General features: G+C 61.4%; 2 non-coding genes across 2 annotated transcripts; both read right to left on the bottom strand.

Annotated features, from left to right (window-relative positions):
• Positions 1-992: 992 nt before the first annotated feature.
• Positions 993-1,146, bottom strand: LOC136441129 (5.8S ribosomal RNA). Its single transcript, XR_010756845.1, has one exon. It is a non-coding gene; the product is annotated as a 5.8S ribosomal RNA (ribosomal RNA).
• Positions 1,147-2,047: 901 nt separating this feature from the next.
• LOC136441067 (small subunit ribosomal RNA) lies at positions 2,048-3,871 on the bottom strand. The gene has a single exon (XR_010756787.1). It is a non-coding gene; the product is annotated as a small subunit ribosomal RNA (ribosomal RNA).
• Positions 3,872-6,354: the final 2,483 nt, after the last annotated feature.

Below are 6,354 nucleotides of genomic sequence, written 5' to 3'. Positions count from 1 at the left end.
ATAATAGTGATGTTAAGAAGTGCAGCGGGTCCGCACGCCTCGACGCCGGCCGATCGGTCTTGCGATCCATGCTCGGCCGGCGGGGCGCGACGGACGCCGCCTGAATCCTCCGGGCGGACCTTGCGGGCCCACCCGTTTACCTCTTAGCGGTTTCACGTACTCTTGAACTCTCTCTTCAAAGTTCTTTTCACTTTCCCTCACGGTACTTGTTCGCTATCGGTCTCGTGTCCGTATTTAGCCTTAGGAGGAGTTTACCTCCCGCTTTGGGCTGCATTCCCAAACAACCCGACTCCGAGGAGGCGCAGACCGAACGCCGCCGTCGCCGCCATGGGCCTGACACCCGCTCTGGGAGAGGCCTCGATCAGAAGGACCTGGGCAACGGTCGACGGACGGAGAGCACCTCCCGAACGCCACAGTTCCCGCGCCCCGTGGGAGCGGGGATTCGGCGCTGGGCTTTTCCCGCTTCACTCGCCGTTACTGAGGGAATCCTTGTTAGTTTCTTTTCCTCCGCTTAGTAATATGCTTAAATTCGGCGGGTCGTCTCGCCTGAGCTGAGGTCGAGGAGTGGAGTGAGCAGCAAGCGCTGCTCTTGGGCGGCCGTCCCGTTTGTTTGTTGCAAACGGACGGGCTCGCCGCCTGCCGACGCCCTTCGCAGTCTCGCTCGCCGGGGAGAGATCAGCTCGATTGTCCGGGTTGCGATTCGGACGGCGGGGATGCGCCAAGCCGGGTCGGGGTCGCGAGGAGAAACTCCCCGCGGTCCGCCCGAGCGAGGCGCCGCCAGCCCGAGAAGCAAATCGGGTTTGGACGCGAGCGTCTCCGCCGGAGGGAACTGTGAAAATCTGTCCTTCGGGGGACGAAGCTTCTACCGATCGCCGTGTAAAGCCGCCAGCTTCGACAGAGACCCCCAGCCGCGCGCCGCGACCGCAGTCTCTTTCTCTGCGCCCGAGGGCGAGATGAGAGATGGAGCGGCGCGACGCGATTGAAGGTAAAACCGACCCTCAGCCAGACGTGGCCCCGGGACGGACCCGGGGCCGCAGAGTGCGTTCGAAGAGTCGATGATCAATGTGTCCTGCAATTCACATTACTTCTCGCAGCTGGCTGCGTTCTTCATCGACACACGAGCCGAGTGATCCACCGCTAAGAGTTGTCGTTTTTCTTTTTCGTTTCGCATCGAAAGCTTGTCTTTGCCTCTCGGCACCGTCGTTTCAGAGACGGGAAGAAGGCGCCCTTCGGAGTGAAGGACGGCGAACGAGCGGAAGGGCTGGGGGTCGCTCCGCGAACCGGGACCCGCCGCGAAGACCGCTGCGCCCCCTCGACAAAACCCGGCCGGGAAATTAGAGCCGAGGGGTCGATTGCGCCCGCCCTTCTCTTGAAGACCTCGGGGAGTGGAGCAGTCGGTCGAGACCGCCGGTGGCTGGCCGGCGGCGACCGAGAGCAGTCCTCCCCTCTGCCCAAAGGAGGCCTTGGACCGCGGGACGCCCGCTCGAAGTCCGACGCTTAAGGACAGGTCACTCGTCCGCAAGATGGATTGCATCGAGTCAGAGACCGAAACGCCGCGCCGGGGTGCCGGGGAGGAGCCGTCTCACCTAGGCCCCGCCGTGAGACTAGCAACTCAACCCCATTCCGCGCAAACCCACGACGCGACGCCCCTCCGCCAGGATATAGGTGCCCCCACTTGCGCTCGCCCGCCCAAGACTTTTCGCCGGGAGGACCTGACTCAGTCCTCGACCAGGCTACTCGGGGCGGCTCGCTGGTTTAGCAGGGTATAGGGAACGACGGGCTCACACTGAAGGCGCCCGACCAACGTTCCAAGGGGGCTGCCGGGTCCCGCCGCCAAGCGGGTCGGCATGGGCGCTCCTGGCTCTCCGCCCGCGCTCCTCCGCGAAGGAGGAGCGATTGGCGCGAGAGCAACCGTCGGAGCGCCACCTTGTCGAGGCGGTAAGGAAGAGTGAGGGTCGGAGCGGGAGGCCGGGGGCACCAGAGCCCGCTCCTTGCCACGAGTTTGGTGTGAAGTCGACGACGCGAGCGCCTCGCTTCTTCGTTTCGGTAATGATCCTTCCGCAGGTTCACCTACGGAAACCTTGTTACGACTTTTACTTCCTCTAAATGGTCAAGTTTGATCGGCTTCTCGGCGCTCCTCCAGACCGTTGCCGGCCCGAGAGGGGCCGATCGACTGGCCTCACTAAACCATTCAATCGGTAGTAGCGACGGGCGGTGTGTACAAAGGGCAGGGACGTAATCAACGCGCGCTGATGACACGCATCTACTGGGAATTCCTCGTTCATGGGAGATAATTGCAATCCCCGATCCCTAGCACGAAGGCGGTTCAGCAGGTTACCCGCACCTTTCGGCGAAGGCGAAAGACTCGCTGATGCCTTCATTGTAGCGCGCGTGCGGCCCCGGACATCTAAGGGCATCACAGACCTGTTATTGCTCCATCTCGTCCGGCTTACTGCCGGCTGTCCCTCTAAGAAGTTGCGGCCGATCGCGCGGGATCGCCGAACTAGTTAGCATGCCAGAGTCTCGTTCGTTATCGGGATTAGCCAGACAAATCGCTCCACCAACTAAGAACGGCCATGCACCACCACCCACAGAATCAAGAAAGAGCTCTCAATCTGTCAATCCTTACTGTGTCCGGGCCGGGTGAGTTTCCCCGTGTTGAGTCAAATTAAGCCGCAGGCTCCACTCCTGGTGGTGCCCTTCCGTCAATTCCTTTAAGTTCCAGCTTTGCAACCATACTTCCCCCGGAACCCGAAAACTCAGGTTTCCCGGGAGCTGCCCATCGGGTCATCGAAGTAACGCCGGCGGATCGCTGGTTGGCATCGTTTATGGTTGTGACTAGGGCGGTATCTGATCGCCTTCGCGCCCACAACTTTCGTTCTTGATCAATGAAAACATTCTTGGCAAATGCTTTCGCAGTGGTTCGTCTTGCGGCGATCCAAGAATTTCACCTCTCCCGCCGCAATACGAATGCCCCCGTCCGTCCCTCTTGATCATTACCTCACGTTCCGAAAACCAACGAAATAGAACCGAGGTCCTATTCCATTATTCCATGCACCACTATTCAGGCGCCAGGCCTGCTTTGAACACTCTAATTTTTTCAAAGTAAACGCTCCGGCACCCCGAGGCACTCAGTTAAGAGCACCAAGGAGAATCCGGCGGGGAGGGCCGGGACGAGCAGTGACACGCCTCGCGGCGGACCGCAAGCCCGGTCCCAAGATCCAACTACGAGCTTTTTAACCGCAACAACTTTAATATACGCTATTGGAGCTGGAATTACCGCGGCTGCTGGCACCAGACTTGCCCTCCAATAGATCCTCGTTAAAGGATTTAAAGTGTACCCATTCCAATTACGGGGCCTCGAAAGAGTCCCGTATTGTTATTTTTCGTCACTACCTCCCCGAGTCGGGAGTGGGTAATTTGCGCGCCTGCTGCCTTCCTTGGATGTGGTAGCCGTTTCTCAGGCTCCCTCTCCGGAACCGAACCCTGATTCCCCGTCACCCGTTGCCACCATGGTAGGCACAGAACCTACCATCGAAAGTTGATAGGGCAGACATTCGAATGATCTGTCGCCGGTGCGAAGACCGTGCGATCGGCTGGGTTATCCAGAGTCACCAAAGGGACCGGGGCGAACCCCGGGTCGGTCTTGGTCTGATAAATGCACGCCAGACCGTGAGGTCGGCGCTTCTTCCGCATGTATTAGCTCTAGAATTACCACAGTTATCCATGTAGGATGTGACGATCAAAGGAACCATAACTGATTTAATGAGCCATTCGCAGTTTCACTGGGACAGTTTAAACTTGCACGTGCATGGCTTAATCTTTGAGACAAGCATATGACTACTGGCAGGCTGGCAGGATCATCCAGGTAGCGAGGACGCCGAGCGGCGAAAGAGCGGTCGCCGCCGGGAGAGGACCGCCGCGGCCGCGGGGCAGCGCGGGAAGACCCGCAACTGCCGCCGCCGCCACACGGTCCCGCTCGACCGGAGCGCCGAGCGCCGCCGAGTCCGTCGCTGCCGTGAGGTGGGAACGCGCCGTGGAGATGGCCGCGAACCCTCGGGAGCCTGAGCGCAGAACTCCCGGCCACACCTGACCGTTGCTTCCCTTCAACGCCCGAGCCGTCCCGTCAGGAACGGTCCCGCACTCTCACGACCGGACGCGTCCGCCGGCAAGGCGGACGGCCGGGTCTCGAACCGCCGAGTCCGCAAGGCGTACTCGCACGCAGACGGAAGGGGCGAGCCGTCGCCGTTGGGTCCGCCGCCGCAGCGGCGGGACCCGGGCTGCCCTCCGCGGAGGGCCTGCCCCGGCGCTGGTTCCGGACGCCCGTCGGCACGCCCGTCCTCGCCCGCAGGAGCGGAGGAGCGGGCGCCTTCCAAGCCGGTTGTCGACCTCCGGCTGCCCTCGCGGGGAGTGGCAGCCTGGTCGGCGGGGTAGCAAAACGACTGGCGAGAGAGTGTGCGATTGCTCGCCGTCGATTCCCGAGCTAGTCAAAAAACGACCACTCTCTCAAGGTAGGTTGAGCGACCCACGACATGGTCAGACACCCTACAGAGCACTTTTTTGAAAAACCACCGCAAGTCGGCCACGGGGTAGGCTTCGGGGCAACGGGAGACCGGCCCCGCCGGCCGGGGGAGACCCGTCCCGGTCGACCCCGTTGCTCGGCCGCCCGCTCCACCCCCGCCTCCCCGGGCCCCGCCCCACACCGGACGGACCCTGCTCGCTCGCCCGGCGGGCCCGGGGCGCCCTCCGGGGCGGTCGGAGTCGGGCGGGGCGGGGCGCTCACTCCCCCCGCCGACACCCGCCCAGGCGCCCGGTGCCAAGTCCGATGGAGCCGGCCGACGGGGCAAAGTCACCGGACGACCCCGTCTTTTCTCCACGCAGGGGTCTGGCCCGTGCCGCGCCGGCCCCGTCCGCACCCTCCCGGACCCGCTGGCCCCCAGCCGCCGTCCGCTACGGGCTCTGGAAGAGTTGCCTAGTCAAAAAACGACCACTCCTCTCAAGGTAGGATCGGCGACCTACACCTTGGTCAGACACCCTGGCGAAATCCGAAAGTCGGGGCAGGCCGGAAAGTCGCATGCCGTCGTGTAGCAGGCGGCCTCGGGAGCGGGGAAACACCAAACGCGGTCCGCCCGGCGGCTTCCTTCGGCCGTCAGCGCCGGCCGACCCGGCCGCCAATGCTTAAGAGATGGTGGGCTACATAGGAGCGACCTGAAGAGTCGGGCTTTGTCACAGGATCGGAGTGAGTCCCCGCAGCTCTTGCGGCCCTTCTCGCGAAATCGGAGTGAGTCACCAAAGCTCTTGCGGGCTTTCTCCAAAGATCGGAGTCAGCGACGGAAGGTCTTGACGGGCTTTCTCCAAGGATCGGAGTCAGCGACCGAAGGTCTTAACGGGCTTTCTCCAAGGATCGGAGTCAGCGACCGAAGGTCTTAACGGGCTTTCTCGCAGGATCGGAGTCAGCGACCGAAGGTCTTTACGGGCTTTCTCCAAAGATCGGAGTCAGCGACCGAAGGTCTTAACGGGCTTTCTCCAAGGATCGGAGTCAGCGACCGAAGGTCTTAACGGGCTTTCTCCAAGGATCGGAGTCAGCGACCGAAGGTCTTAACGGGCTTTCTCCAAGGATCGGAGTCAGCGACCAAAGGTCTTAACGGGCTTTCTCGCAGGATCGGAGTCAGCGACCGAAGGTCTTTACGGGCTTTCTCCAAGGATCGGAGTCAGCGACCGAAGGTCTTAACGGGCTTTCTCGCAGGATCGGAGTCAGCGACCGAAGGTCTTTACGGGCTTTCTCCAAAGATCGGAGTCAGCGACCGAAGGTCTTAACGGGCTTTCTCCAAGGATCGGAGTCAGCGACCGAAGGTCTTAACGGGCTTTCTCCAAGGATCGGAGTCAGCGACCGAAGGTCTTAACGGGCTTTCTCCAAGGATCGGAGTCAGCGACCAAAGGTCTTAACGGGCTTTCTCGCAGGATCGGAGTCAGCGACCGAAGGTCTTTACGGGCTTTCTCCAAGGATCGGAGTCAGCGACCGAAGGTCTTTACGGGCTTTCTCCAAGGATCGGAGTCAGCGACCGAAGGTCTTAACGGGCTTTCTCCAAGGATCGGAGTCAGCGACCAAAGGTCTTAACGGGCTTTCTCGCAGGATCGGAGTCAGCGACCGAAGGTCTTTACGGGCTTTCTCCAAGGATCGGAGTCAGCGACCGAAGGTCTTAACGGGCTTTCTCGCAGGATCGGAGTCAGCGACCGAAGGTCTTTACGGGCTTTCTCCAAAGATCGGAGTCAGCGACCGAAGGTCTTAACGGGCTTTCTCCAAGGATCGGAGTCAGCGACCGAAGGTCTTAACGGGCTTTCTCCAAGGATCGG

Source organism: Branchiostoma lanceolatum, chromosome 8 (genome assembly GCF_035083965.1).
Source record: "Branchiostoma lanceolatum isolate klBraLanc5 chromosome 8, klBraLanc5.hap2, whole genome shotgun sequence".
In the NCBI taxonomy this organism is placed as follows: domain Eukaryota; kingdom Metazoa; phylum Chordata; class Leptocardii; order Amphioxiformes; family Branchiostomatidae; genus Branchiostoma; species Branchiostoma lanceolatum.
This window is presented reverse-complemented; position numbering and strand designations above follow the sequence as displayed.